The sequence below is a fragment of the Triplophysa dalaica genome, chromosome 1 (assembly GCF_015846415.1).
Source record: "Triplophysa dalaica isolate WHDGS20190420 chromosome 1, ASM1584641v1, whole genome shotgun sequence".
In the NCBI taxonomy this organism is placed as follows: domain Eukaryota; kingdom Metazoa; phylum Chordata; class Actinopteri; order Cypriniformes; family Nemacheilidae; genus Triplophysa; species Triplophysa dalaica.
The window spans coordinates 26,506,164-26,520,810 of NC_079542.1; the positions used below are offsets into that span (position 1 = coordinate 26,506,164).

Sequence of the window (14,647 nt, forward strand, 5' to 3'; positions counted from 1 at the left end):
GTAAAGCAGCGCAATCTTTTATTGCTGTTGATAATATTTATACCAGAAGGTTCATGATAAAAAAGTAAATGGATAATAAAATAATAATAATAATGATCTTAATAATTTAGAAGGCAGAAATTATTTATTCTGTGCATACATTAATTGATTCAACATATGGATCTTGTAAAAAAAAATTGATTTATAAGTGTTTTTATGACCCTTTTTCAACCATTTAGCATTTCAATCAAAGTTGAAACTACAGCTGTCATTATTTCAACCATATTTCAACGTTGAAGGTTGGTAATGTACCGGTTGGTTTTCAACCATCTAGCATTAAACGTTATATCAACGTTGTTTCAATGTTGAAACAACAACTGTCATTATTTCAACCATATTTCAACGTTAATGTACTGGTTGGTTTTCAACCATTTACCATTAAACCTTATATCAACGTTGTTTCAACGTTGAAACAACAAATGTCATTATTTCAACCATATTTCAACGTTGAGGGTCGGTCATGTGCCGGCTGGGACAGCTTGCTATGTTTGACTTCGACATTGAGTATAGGCAAGGGAAATCCAACTCTAATGCAGATGCACTCTCAAGGATGTTGAGAAAAGAGGTCACAAATACTCTTCAGATTTGCCCCCAGTGGATTTCCTCCACCAAGCGAGACCAGTACTGTGAAGTTGAGACAGGAAGGAAGGGAATAGATGTTAGTGATCAAGTGAAGGGAAATGTCGAATGCAAAGAGGGAGAGTTTCTGGATCGGGTTGAAAAGTCTCCCGATCCATTTGATGGAGCAGGCACTTATGCGCTGCCTGCAATGACAAAGCTGGAGATCAGAGGATGCCAAAAAGAGGACCCTGTCATTGGGCCAGTTATGCACTTCAAGACACTTAACAGAAAGCCAAGACGTGGAGAAAGGTTGGAGAAAGGAAAAGATGCTCTGCTTCTCTTAAAAGAGTGGAGGAGGCTGGTGGTTAAAGAAGGAATTCTTTACAGACATGTTAAAAATGTAATGGGACAGTCGTTTGCTCAGCTGGTCTTGCCAGAGAAAATGAAACTTCTGGCTAAAACAAGTCTTCATGACAACTCTGGTCATTTTGGATTTGAGCGCACCTTGAATCTGTTCCGGGAACGATTCTTTTGGCCCAGAATGCATTGTGAAATAAAGTCCTGGTGTGAGCAGTGTGAAAGATGTTGTCTGAGAAAAACTCCAACAGCTGGAAATAGAGCTCCGCTGGTGAGCATTCACACTAAGGCCCCTATGGAACTCACCTGCATGGATTTCCTTGTCCTGGAGAAGTCAAAGGGAGGAATTGAGAAGGTTCTGGTGGTCACTGATCACTTCTCAAGATTCGCCCAGGCTTACCCCACAAAAGACCAGAAGGCTGTTACTGTGGCGAGAGTGCTGTGGAAGAATTTCTTCTGTCGATTTGGTTTCCCAGCAAGACTACATGCAGATCAGGGCAGAAATTTCGAGAGTACAGTGGTGAAGGAGCTGTGTAAGCTGACAGGAATCAGAAGGACTCATACCAGTCCCTACCACCCACAGGGCAATGGGAACACAGAGAGATTTAACAGGACTCTAATGAATATGTTAGGCACTCTTGATCCTGATCAGAAGCCCAGGTGGCATGAATACATTGATGCACTGACACATGCTTACAACTGCACTCAACACGATTCGACTGGTTTCTCCCCATACTTCTTGATGTATGGCAGACATCCACGACTGCCTGTTGATCTCCTTTTTGGTCTGTCTACAGCAACAGAGGCATGTGAGTACAGTGAATATGTGCAGACTCTGCATGAATGCTTGACCTATGCTTATGATGAAGCAGACAGAATGTGGAGGCGTGCTAAAGATCTTCAGAAAAGCACTATGATAAGAAAGCCAAAAGCCATATGTTCGAACCTGGTGACAGAGTGATGGTGAAAGTCTGTCATGTCGAGGGGAGACAAAAGCTGGCTGATAGGTGGGAACCATGCCCATATGTGGTTGTAAAGAAACAGGCAGGAATTCCAGTGTATGTTGTTCGTCCGGAAGATGGTGGCAGGGAAAGAGTCATCCACCGCAATCTTCTGTCCAAGTGTATGTTTTTCCCGGTGGGTTCCAGGTACCTATGCCGAGAAGAGTCTAACATGGAGGAAGTGTCTGGAATGGACTCAAGTGTTTCCGGGGAAGAAGATGCCCACATGGGTGGAGACAGTGGCACTATCACGCAGTGTACAAGTGTGGAATTGCCAGAATTTGTTGAGGAAGAGTGTGAACAGTATGAGAGTCGGTTGGAAGAGACGATGAGTGAAAAGGGAAAACATGAGGATCAGACACCATTGGAAATCCCAAATCCTGAGCAGCAATGGAGGAGATATCCTCACCGGGAAAGGCGCCCACCAAATAGACTCTCTTTGGAGATACATGTTGTCCAAATTGAAAGTGACGAGGAGAAGGTAGAGAGGGGAAGGGAATTGTGGGAAAGGGCTAAGGCGAAGAAGAAGCTTTGCCTAAGCAATACACACACCCCACACAAACACTTCAAAGAGATTCCTAAAATTGAAATTTACTTAAAGATGTTGTTTTTTAAGTGATGACTGGGACTGCATCATTTAAAGAGAGGGTGGATGTGGGGAAGATGTAATATGTTCCTCCAGCAGTAGGGGGAGGTGTGGTTCGGCCACAATGCTCTTCCTTTGTGACAAGGTAAGGAGGGTTTTTTTTCCATCCGTTAAATTTATGTAATTATTATGACCATCCATGTTATATGTGGAGATATAGTGTTATTAGAGAGGTTTACTAACGTGTATACGCAGTTATTTTGATGGATGGTTTCGTATTTCTGATATTATTTCATATGTTGTAAATCCCATGTGGTGGAGTATACGGTTTTCTTATATTGTATTGTGTTCGAGGTTTATCTCTGTATTTTGTAGTTTTATTATTTGTATTTTGTCTATATATTTAGTTTTCTTTAATTTAAGTTTATTTGTGATTGGCTGCAACTACAGCTAAATTTGCTGCCTTTGGATGTTAATTTGTTATTGACACAATGCTCTTCCTTTGTGACAAGATGGCTGATGTGTACCAGACAAATAAAAAAATACAGAAAGCTTCACTGCTGTGACACAACAACGGTCTTGGTGTCCTCCTCTTACACCCAATACATCACACAACTTAGAGACAATTGGGGGAGCACATCAACGAAGAGGGTTACATATGCTTTAATTCTTAGTTTAATTCTTGTTATTTTGTTTAATATTGTCTGCAAGTATGTCAAGAATTTAAGTCCCGATCCCGGTTTAATTTACTGCCTATAAAAGGAACTGATGAGTGTATGAATACACGTCTAAAAGGATTACAGATTTGTGCTTCAAATTTCTTGGGTGTTTGCCCATAACAGCTGGTGTAGGATCGGTTTTCCATCCCACGACCTTAAAGGAGCGATGAATTAAGATATCAATTTTAACCTGTGCTTTTGTTAAATATGAGAGATTACTCAAGCAAACATCCTGTAAAAACTGAAAAACAGAACTGAAAACGCCCCTGCTACTGAAACTACAACTGTTATTGACAACAGGCCCAGCGAACGCCAGATTCTGGAATGCACCTATCTATACATCGACATAGATAGGTTGAACACGTCCTCCACAGAAGAAAATCAACGACTACTTCTCTAGCCCCGCACTTTGGTTCGAACAAGACCGCACTAAAGTAACACAAGTTGGGCGAAACAGTTGGAGCGAGCAATCAATAAGCATGCCGTTAAAGATCGCAAAATATTTTGCAGTCAGTGCCTGGTTGTGGAAGAACACAGTCGCTGCATAACCTTCCTTTGAATTCCGATATTAGTAATGCATGGTGGAAGTTCATTTTTTTAACATTTGAGACCCTTGATCGCGGTGATCTTCTGTCTGGTTCGCGATCACGGGTTTCAAATGCTGATAGGTATGGATATCATTAAACACCATACAACTATAGGCTATACAAACTATATGCAAACCCTTACCATCACATCTGGGAAATAAGTCAGTCAATTTGGGTAAAATCACAGGCTTCATTTATCCTGTGCGAATGCGCCACATAACATACAGATGTGGGGAGGTAATTTCGAAATCACACAAGGTCCCCAGATAATACTAATCCTGTGCGGTTACGGGGAATGTGTAGCCTTACGTTACGTGTCTAACCAAATTAATATCCAATCATAGCAGGGGGCTTTTACTTGCAAGTCTTCAATGCGTTTGTCGAGCTGGCCTCAAAACCTGAAAACTCCCAGTTCATGACACGTTTAATAAACAGACCGATCATTTAATTTCATAAAACCCCAATATTTAGTTTGGAGCCAATATTTTTTTGTGTTGCCAACACAATTCTAATACATGCAAGTATGAAAGAGGACACACCTTCAAGTCCTAGATTTCAGATCTTTAATCTGCACTTGGTTCACATTCCACACATGAAAGTTTTAAAAATGTTATCAGGAGAGAAGAAAAAGCTATACAACCTTCTGAAAAAAAGTGCATCTAACCTCAATGGAGATATGGGATTTTGGATTCCTTCTGTAAAAGATGGCTTTGATGTTCATTTCAGGGCTTCCATCTTTTTGGAAAATTCGGGTCCTGATAGTCTCCTCTTCACACCGGATTAGAGCATACACACCATGAGCTGTTATAGAGTGAAATGCAAAAGTCATGGGTTCTGTCATGAAATAGGGGAACCAAGAAGGAGAACCCAAGTGTAGGCGGCAGGTACAAAAACTCAAACTTTACTTAAACAAAAAACAAAAGATCCACGATGGGGTAAAACGAGAACTGAACATAGATGAATTTGAAAACAAAGACTTCCCACGAGGGGGCAAAAACAGGAGAAAAGCAGGATTAACTAAAGTATTACACTAGGTAAGTATGGTCAAGACTAAGCATCAACCAAACACAGCAAAACGAAACGGAAAAGGACAGTAAAAAACAAGGGGCCCGTTCTTTGCACGTTGCTTCCTACATCCAAGATCAAGTGAAACATCCGAGATGACCTAACCCTGCAAATCATGATCTGGATAATTCGGTTCTTCTTTACCTTTTGTGTACGATTAGAATATCTGGATTAAATTGTCTGGGATCATTGCTCATCCGTTTTTTGGAAAGGCAGCATATATCGATAGAAGAAGTGATCAGCAACACTGCTATTGGCTGGTTGTTACTTCAAAAGACGTAGTTACGTCCGTTTTTTCCCCTCTGCTTTAAGATTATTACAAATTTTAAAACCTTGTCAGGAACACTTCTAACAATGCACAGACAGATTACTTTCAGAGATATTTATACGATTTTAAAGCTTTAAAATGTATTTTTTTTAAGTATATTTCGATAAACTAACTTTTAGTTCTTTTTTTAATTAAGTTCTCTTTTTTAGTGGTTTATTGAAACGAGATGGTGTTTTCCCCCACAAAATAAAGGGTTTTATACCCATCAGTGTTCATTATACTGAGGAAAGTGTCTGAAGACTGTCCATTTCAATTACATTTCATAAATTGGATAAACTAAGTATAGCACTTGCAGGAGTCCACATCATCTGAAAGGCATTCATCTGCTGAGTAAGCACGGAAATGTTGTACAGAGATGAGGAAAATATGATTTAATCATGCTATGTTATTGCTTTTAACGTATTGTGAATTATTGATTTATCTCCACAAAAGACACAAGAGGCGTAAACTTTATGTCTTATGTTATGTTTTAATGTCTTTAAATGTTTATCTACCAGAAATTGAGTCACCAGCATAGGTGCATAGACACCCTGTAATTATACAAATCCATCTATTCTTCTTTTTACAATCTCCTTTAAAACGCAACAGTGACACAAACAGGCTGTTGTATCCTATTTCATGATTCTGTCCTGACTTGAGCTGCAGTGTAACAAGTTTGGGTCACGGAAGGATGTCTTCAAACAGTCCCATCATAAATATGAAAGAAGATTGTTGACTTGTGCAGATTCAGGTCATTTTGCCTCAGTGCTAGTGATACTGGCGCACATTAGGTCATACACCATCTGAGAGATTAAATCAGTCAGCTTCCTTATCGATTTAGTTCCTTTTTGCTTAATATTATTACTTATGATATTACGATTATTATTTCCTGCAAATATTATCATTTATTTTTAGAAAATAATCTGAGGCCTCGAAGGCCTATTATGCAGTCTATGACATTAGTCAACACTGAAAGACACATACAATACGCATTGACATCATCATGACATTATAATCTTTAGTTCCCTTGTATAATAGTTATTGGTAAAAACAGTTTAACAAACTGGGGTCTTACGAGAATGAAATACCACAAATTTGCAAATGGCAGGACAGACTGCATTTCTCTATATACTGTATATATACATACAGTTGTGCTCAAAAGTTTACATACCCCTGGCAGAATCTGGAAAAAGCTGAAACCATTTTCAGAGGTTTACTCCCACCTGACTTTAAATCAATCGTGTTGACTTTGTGGGCAGCACTGAATGTTTCTATCTATTGTAATAGTTGTGTATGAGTCTCTTGATTGTCCTCAATATAAAAAGAGGAATTTTAACATCATGCAGTCTGCTTATCCAGAAATGCTGAAAATGCAAAAATTGTGGAGGACCTGGGTGACTGTTTTGAAGATAAGTGGACAGTCTAATAACTCATGACAATCAAGAAACCTTTAAACAACTATGACTAAACATAAAAACGGTCATTGATTGCTTAGGTAACATCATTCAGTATTGAGAATCAGGGATATGTAAACTTTTGCCCTGTGCTATTATGAGAAATTTTGTTATTTTTCTTTAGTGTGAACTTTGTTAACATTTCTTTAGTGAAATAACTTGCTCAGGGCAGGACTAAATTAAAAATAAACCTTAATTTTCAAAAATCCTCTTATTCTTCTAAATGTTTCAGCTTTTTCCAGATTCTGCCAGGGCAATGTTAACTTTTGAGCACAACTGTATAATCTCTCTGTGCTTTTATATATTTAATATGAAGGTCCTACAAATTAATATGGCACATATCACCTTCACAAGAAAAAAAACTATATATTTTTTATTCATTAATATATATCGGTCCTCACCTAAGACTCAGTAAATAAAAATCCTGTACCCTGCACAACAAGATGCCTTTGTATGAATTAAGCCGACTTGACTGCGTTATGGCCGCAATCTAATCCCTTTTTAAATGAAATAAACCTGCTTCTGAGCAGGCATGACAGGAGAGCACATGGCCACACAAAAAATAATTCAGCCATAAGACTATAAAAGCATGACAAGGTGCGTTAGGATCATGACAGGTTCGATCTGCACATACTAATAAAATACATGTATGAGCTGAGTGTGCTTGTCAGTTGCTTTGGATGAAAGTGCCTGCCAATTGCATAAATAGAATATTATAGTAAGAGGCACAGGATCTTCAGATCAGGTTATTTATCAGAGATGTGAAGTTACTGTATAGGCATGGCACCATTCATTCTGATTCATTAACCTATAGTTTCAATCTTGGAAAAATAGTTTTCTTACACACCAAAATTTTGTTTCAGGTATTTGTGAGCCTATCTGTCAAAACCCAGGTAATGTTATTTTTGTGATTAACTGTTTTTTTTCATTCTGTCAAAATATTGCCCAGATATCTTTAACATTCAACAAGTATTGCAATGTCAAAAATTAAAGTCACAGTGAAATGAATAGTTAAATCAAACTTTTTTTGGGTCACTACAGACTAACAGAAGCATAATAAAATATATTGTTTTTGTTTATCTGAATAAAGGAAGTCATAAACATCTGCAAAGGCAAGCGTTTTTATTTTCAACAGATTTCTAATAATAACTCAATAATTAGTTTAGTTACAGACAATGCAGACTCTTCTTGATTGGCTGATGGACATGGACTTTTAACCTGTTTGTTTGGGCTTGCTGAAGCCAGAGGTTCATAGAAGATGGACTGTCGTTACCGCCCTTGGCTCTGGAACACAACAATGCAACAACGAAGGAGCAGGCGGTTCTTTCTTTAACTCTCTGAGGAAAGAGGACAAACAATGAATAAGGAAAATCAAAACAGAGGCATGATTGCACCAGACATTAAAATGGAGGAATTAAATATTTATTTATCTTTACCTGAGGTACACATGTGAGCGTGAGAAAAAACGGAGTAGGAACTGTCCAGTATCTCCAGGCTGGAACGTAGTGGGGATGATAACATATCGACCAGGGCCAAGGGTCAGACGGAGTGTGACACTTCGAGAGTCCATATACACTGAGCTAGCGGCATGCTCACATAAACACTGTACCCGCCACACGCGATTCACCTCCACCTTAGAAAATGACCAGTCTATGTAAAATTCAGAAAATGTCTTGCTTCTTTTCAGTTTCTTAGCAAACCTAAAATGTTGCATAAAAGACGAGCATATTTCGAACTTAAAAAAAAAAGATTAACCAGTAAAAAGCTATCAAGTCAGCTTTTCCGGTAACACTTTACTTGAAGGGGTGTTCATAAGACTGACATGACACCTTCATAATCATGACATGACACTTGTCATGAATATGAAGGAGCTGTTATGCTTGTTATGACAACTGTCATTAAGTGTCTTTCGCTGATTTAATTTGATTAATAAATAAACACACAACATCATGATTGATCGATTTAGCTCGCTCGACAGTCAAGACAATTTAAAATGGATTTATCATAGTAAAGGAGTGGTAATCCATTTTTTGCAGACTAATTTGAATGCCCAATGTTTTACACAATGTCTTGGTTATAAATTATGGTACTGTTGTAAAGCATAGTTTATTTTAACAACGACAATAGACCTCATAATTTATATAATTTATATGTTTGCTCTTAAAAAAAGTAATGTCACGAAATCTTCAAAACTAAAATGGATGGATGACGTCTTTCAAGTAACTTGTAGGTCGATCCTTCACATTTCATTTGACATTTATATGAATGGCATTTAAAATACAAATTAATCATTGAAGTATAGAGAAATACATGTATTCAAGTTTATAATCTTCTCTTATAGAAGACAATGTTAACAATTTTGTCAAAGTTGTACTGCCAACTTTCTCTAACTTTCCCCTGCCTGTGTTTCCATTTGGTTTTGACTTTTTACTGTTTTCACCTGTCCCTCGTCATTGTTAAGTAGTCCCACACCTGAATCTGTTTTCCCTGAGTGTTTCCACATGTTTTTAAGCCATGTGTGTTCCTCAGTATATATGTCATCTTACTGTATATATTTGAAAATATAATAATGCAATGACAAAATATAACTAAATTACAATATATTGAATAATACATTAATAATTTCTACTTTTCATGTATTGAGAAATATGATCATATAATTTCAATATATGAAAATATAAATAGAATTATACAGTATTTTGAACTGTCTACAGTTACAGTTAAGATACAGTCAAATGCTTTTAAAGGCACAACCTCCATATTAAGATGTGTCATCATCTTATTTGTGACAATATTAAATTCAGATTAAGGGGGGGTACATTTTTAGCAGGTATATTGATTATCATTATGGAAATTATACCCCCCAGTAAACCCACTGTATTGAACCTACAGTCAAATGCTTTTAAAGGGACAACCTCCATATGAAGATGTGTCTGTATCATATATGTGATGTGCCTGTGATCATATTAATCTGAGATAAACGGGGAGGACATTTTTGGGCAAGTGTAATTTAAAATTGTAAAAATTGCAGTTCCATATAAACTCATTCTATTAAAACTAAAGCCCATTGCTTATGAGGCCACCAAGTAAACATCAATTGGAAGCATAACTTCAGTATATCTTTCATATAATTCAAGTGCTACTTGTTTCAGTTTTTCAACCCTACACAAAAGTTAGAGAAAGTTGGCTGTACAACTTAGACAAACACTGTTAACATTGTCTTCTATAAGAGAACATTATAAACGTGAATAAATGTATATGTCTATACTTCGATGATTTAATATTTGTATTTTAAATGCCATTCATATAAGTGTCAAAGGAAAAGTGAAGGATCAACCTACAAGTTACTTGAAAGACGTCATCCACGTTGTAAAGCAAACACAGTTGTGCACAGATAAATTATGAGCATTATTGTCGTTATTAAAATCAACTTCGCTTTACATTACAACAATACCATATTTTATAACCACGACATTGTGTAAAACATTGGGCATCCAAATTAGTCTGCAAAAAATGGATTACTCCTTTACTATGATGAATCCATGTTAAATTGTCCGAGGGATCTTGACTGTCGAGCGAGCTAAATCGATACCATGATGTTGTATTTATTTAATCCATCTTAATCCTAAATAATGCTTAACATCGATTGCTGATAGTTGTTTTGGAGATTTTGATGCTTAATTAACACCTTCATTCCTGGTCCAGTAGAGTTGTGAAAATACAGCAAGCTGCAAACAGAACTCTTAACTCCGCCTAATAACTGTGTATAATGCGCCTGCACGCGAGGGGAGTACGAGTTGTCGGATTTCGTTACAACAACTGTATCGCCTACCGTCATTAAAACATTTTGGTGTATTATTTTGCAATTATAGCGTGTGTTGTGGTTAAATATTATTTTCAAAATGACGTGATAACTGTATTTACACTACACATACATTCAGGCCTTTTGAGCAAGTAACACAACACTTTTATTTATTAAATAACAGAAAACGCATGATACAGATACAAAACAGTTCAAATGTTAAAACCTACAAATAGTCCAAGTGTACCGAGGTGAGACGATTGATTTATATGAGGAAAAGATGGGAAAGCGATCAACATCTGCTGTCTTCCGGTTTCTGCTGCGTTTCCAGATTTTCAAATCTGGCGCTAAATTACGTCAGCATTAATAATGAAATATCATTGGCTCATGACATACAGCGTCATTGCGTCAGCTTTGAGTGTGAAAAGCTATTGGCTTTCATTAACAATCAAGTCATTCTAATGTTCCGGCTTGTTTACGGATGTGTTGATGTTCGTAAAATAATAATAATATTAATAATAATAAAAAGGATGCGTTGATGTCCGTTCCCGTAGTTCCTCGAATTAAGTTATCGTACGGCTTCAGTTCAAAAGGTTTGCAAAGCGACACGTTTGTAATACTCTTATACTGTTTTATTCATTTTTTGGAATAAATACATGTGACTGTAATGTTACTTGTGTGTTGTGTTTAATGGTTGACAAGTGGTCAAGTTTAGGGTAGGGGGTGGGATAGAGGTTAGGTGCTCTTAAAATATCTTTGAATCTTTTACATTGGTAATGTCAAATTTTCATGACAAAGACACTGACAGGTTATGGTGTATTGCTTTGTTAAGTTGTCATAACAAAGACAACTCAAACAATGTCATCTTTGCATTAAAAATGACATAAATCAGCGAATGACACTTAATAATAGTTGTCATAAACATGCATAACATCTCCTTCATATTCATGACATGTGTCATGTCATGATTATGAAGGTGTCATGTCAGTCTTATGAACACCCCTTCAAGTAAAGTGTTGCCGCTTTTCATAATTCAAGCAAAACTCAAGATGATGTGTTTGTTCTGCACTTGTTGCCTGTTCATCATTTCATCAATCACTCACCGTTAAAACCTCAAAACCAATCGGTAAATTCTCCCCTCTTCCCTCCCTCCTTTTCATCCTCTTGTCCTCTTGCTGCAGACATATTAACACCTCATCTCCATCTCCACCAATTTCAAACATGAACTACGGAAACAAGGAGAGAGAGAGATGCATGTAAGATACAACAAATATAAATATTATATCTTAACCACGTTATATTATAAAATCTGTATTAAATTTATCATAAAATAAAGTCCCGGAAACCAACAAAAGGAAAAAAAATGCATAATTAATATAAGTCAGTATTAGTTCTGTTAGAAATGGTTGGTTTTGATGGCCTTTGCAATGGGACTTTTACATTGATTTTAACGTGAATCTCACTGTATGTCATATGCACAGTTTTGTATTTTAACCTTTAGAACTCCAAAGAAATAATAAAAAATATTTACTAGATTTTTTTGTAGCAATGATTTACCTGGGGGTTGTATAGGAACGTGTCTCTGTGATTGATACACCCTCCACATCGACTTCTTTTGTCCATTTGTCTCTCCAATCTTGTCTCCCCTAACCCCTCCGGCTTTTCCACAGACTTTTCTTTTAATGGTCTATGTTCTACCCTCAATGACCTTTCCTTCTTTCCTTGATTCGCCCTTTTTCTCTTTTTTTTCTCCCTGAGTTTGTCCCTCCTTCAATTTTTGGCTTAATTTCTGTTAATTTTGATCTCTTCTTTGAGTTGGCATTTGTTTGGACCAAAGGAGTCCTGTAGAAGGGTTCTGGGTCTTGATGGGCAGAAGCAGGTGTAGGTGGAACTCCAGGTACATATGTCCATGCCCCCAGGCATCGAACCTCCCTCCAGTGTGTCTTGTGCCAGAAAAGGTTATTTTCCGGCAATTTTCATAACACCATTTCTGTGAAGTAATGGCAAAAGTCTTCAAACTCCATCCTGAGAAAATTGTAAAACATAGACAAGGACACAACGTTAAAAAGTTAATCTTTACTATTTTCTGAATCTCATTGACAGATTTGAACAAAAATTACCAAAACTCTCCCACATCTCTGACTATAAGCCCAATCTTCTCTCTCTCCTTGCGCCCGAGATGCTGCCACTGAGGAGATCTGTAAGAGTCACCAGTAGAAATGTGTTATTTGCTATATTTTATTTGACAAATTTCATGCAGCCATACTATAAATTAAAAGTGAAATGTGAGATACTAAACGTATCTATTGACTGAAATGTAATATATCATACATAACTATGTCTTCAAAGGTGTATGAAGACCATACATAATAAAGCTTTATGTTTTTATTATCTTAGAATAATCTATTTCAGTAGCCATTTATTTTAGTTCCCATGCACAAACGGTGTACTTATTACAGTAAATATTATAACTGGGTAATAACTAGGTACTGAACCTAAACTTATACCATGTAGTTAGTTACCTTATTCTTCGCAGTACTTTCTTGGGTAAGTACACTGTAAGTAAACTATAGGTACACCTACTTTAAAATATAGTGCTATCTAAACTGCTCTACAGAGTGTTTCCTAAATGTTTTTTTCAAAAATGTTTTATAATATTTTCTTTATTTTTCTTTATTCCCTTCATTTGTAGTTTTAATGTACTGGGCTATGAACTATGAACAAATTCAAGAATATGTTTAACCTAATTTTTAACGCTTTAACATTTTTTAATTAATTTAATATTTACTTATATTTGATGATATGAGAATGAACTTTCTCGTAGTGATATTCCACCAATTGCTTTGATTACTCCATCCTCTCGTCTCTTTTTTGGATCTTCCCTCGCATCGAGTTTTGCGTTTAATTTAACTACACAATGTAAAAATCGATTTAGTTGATCTTACTTAAAAAAAGCATGCAAACCGATTGGCTTAAAAATACTAAGTAAAGTGAAATGGTATTGTTGAGTTCAAGTAACTTAAAAAATTAGTTCAGATGTACTTTTGACTTAGTGTGGAGTACTCAGAATTAACTATTATTGCCAATTTAATAATTTCCATTGGATTTATTGCATTCATCATTAGAGTTTTAAATTCACTAATTCTTTTTTTTTCCACATAAATGTTATTCTAAAAATGCATAAATCAAACACCTTGACTTGTGCAACATAAAACGAGCAAGAGGAGACTGATCTCAGAACTGTATGCACCGACTATGCTCATTGGTAACAAACACATGAGGTTCGCAGACCCTAATCACATGCACATGTCTTCTAAACAGTGGTAACCACAAAACTGAAAAATATGTCCAGCTCTTCTAAATATCTAAGAAAAGTGAACATTAAACACTATCAAGTCTTTAATTTAACTAAAAACATATAAAATAATCACATTTTTTTAAATGTACTCTCCTAATGCAGTCTGGCGCAAAGCATGTTGGGAATGTATTCAAGTTTATAATCTTCTCTTATAGAAGACAATGTTAACAATTTTGTCAAAGTTGTACTGCCAACTTTCTCTAACTTTCCCCTGCCTGTGTTTCCATTTGGTTTTGACTTTTTACTGTTTTCACCTGTCCCTCGTCATTGTTAAGTAGTCCCACACCTGAATCTGTTTTCCCTGAGTGTTTCCACATGTTTTTAAGCCATGTGTGTTCCTCAGTATATATGTCATCTTACTGTATATATTTGAAAATATAATAATGCAATGACAAAATATAACTAAATTACAATATATTGAATAATACATTAATAATTTCTACTTTTCATGTATTGAGAAATATGATCATATAATTTCAATATATGAAAATATAAATAGAATTATACAGTATTTTGAACTGTCTACAGTTACAGTTAAGATACAGTCAAATGCTTTTAAAGGCACAACCTCCATATTAAGATGTGTCATCATCTTATTTGTGACAATATTAAATTCAGATTAAGGGGGGGTACATTTTTAGCAGGTATATTGATTATCATTATGGAAATTATACCCCCCAGTAAACCCACTGTATTGAACCTACAGTCAAATGCTTTTAAAGGGACAACCTCCATATGAAGATGTGTCTGTATCATATATGTGATGTGCCTGTGATCATATTAATCTGAGATAAACGGGGAGGACATTTTT

The 14,647-nt window shown here is 36.2% G+C and overlaps 1 pseudogene; it reads right to left on the reverse strand.

The window, feature by feature from the left end:
* Positions 1-4,391: 4,391 nt before the first annotated feature.
* On the reverse strand, positions 4,392-12,381 carry LOC130417312 (calpain-5-like; annotated as a pseudogene).
* Between the last annotated feature and the right edge of the window lie 2,266 nt (positions 12,382-14,647).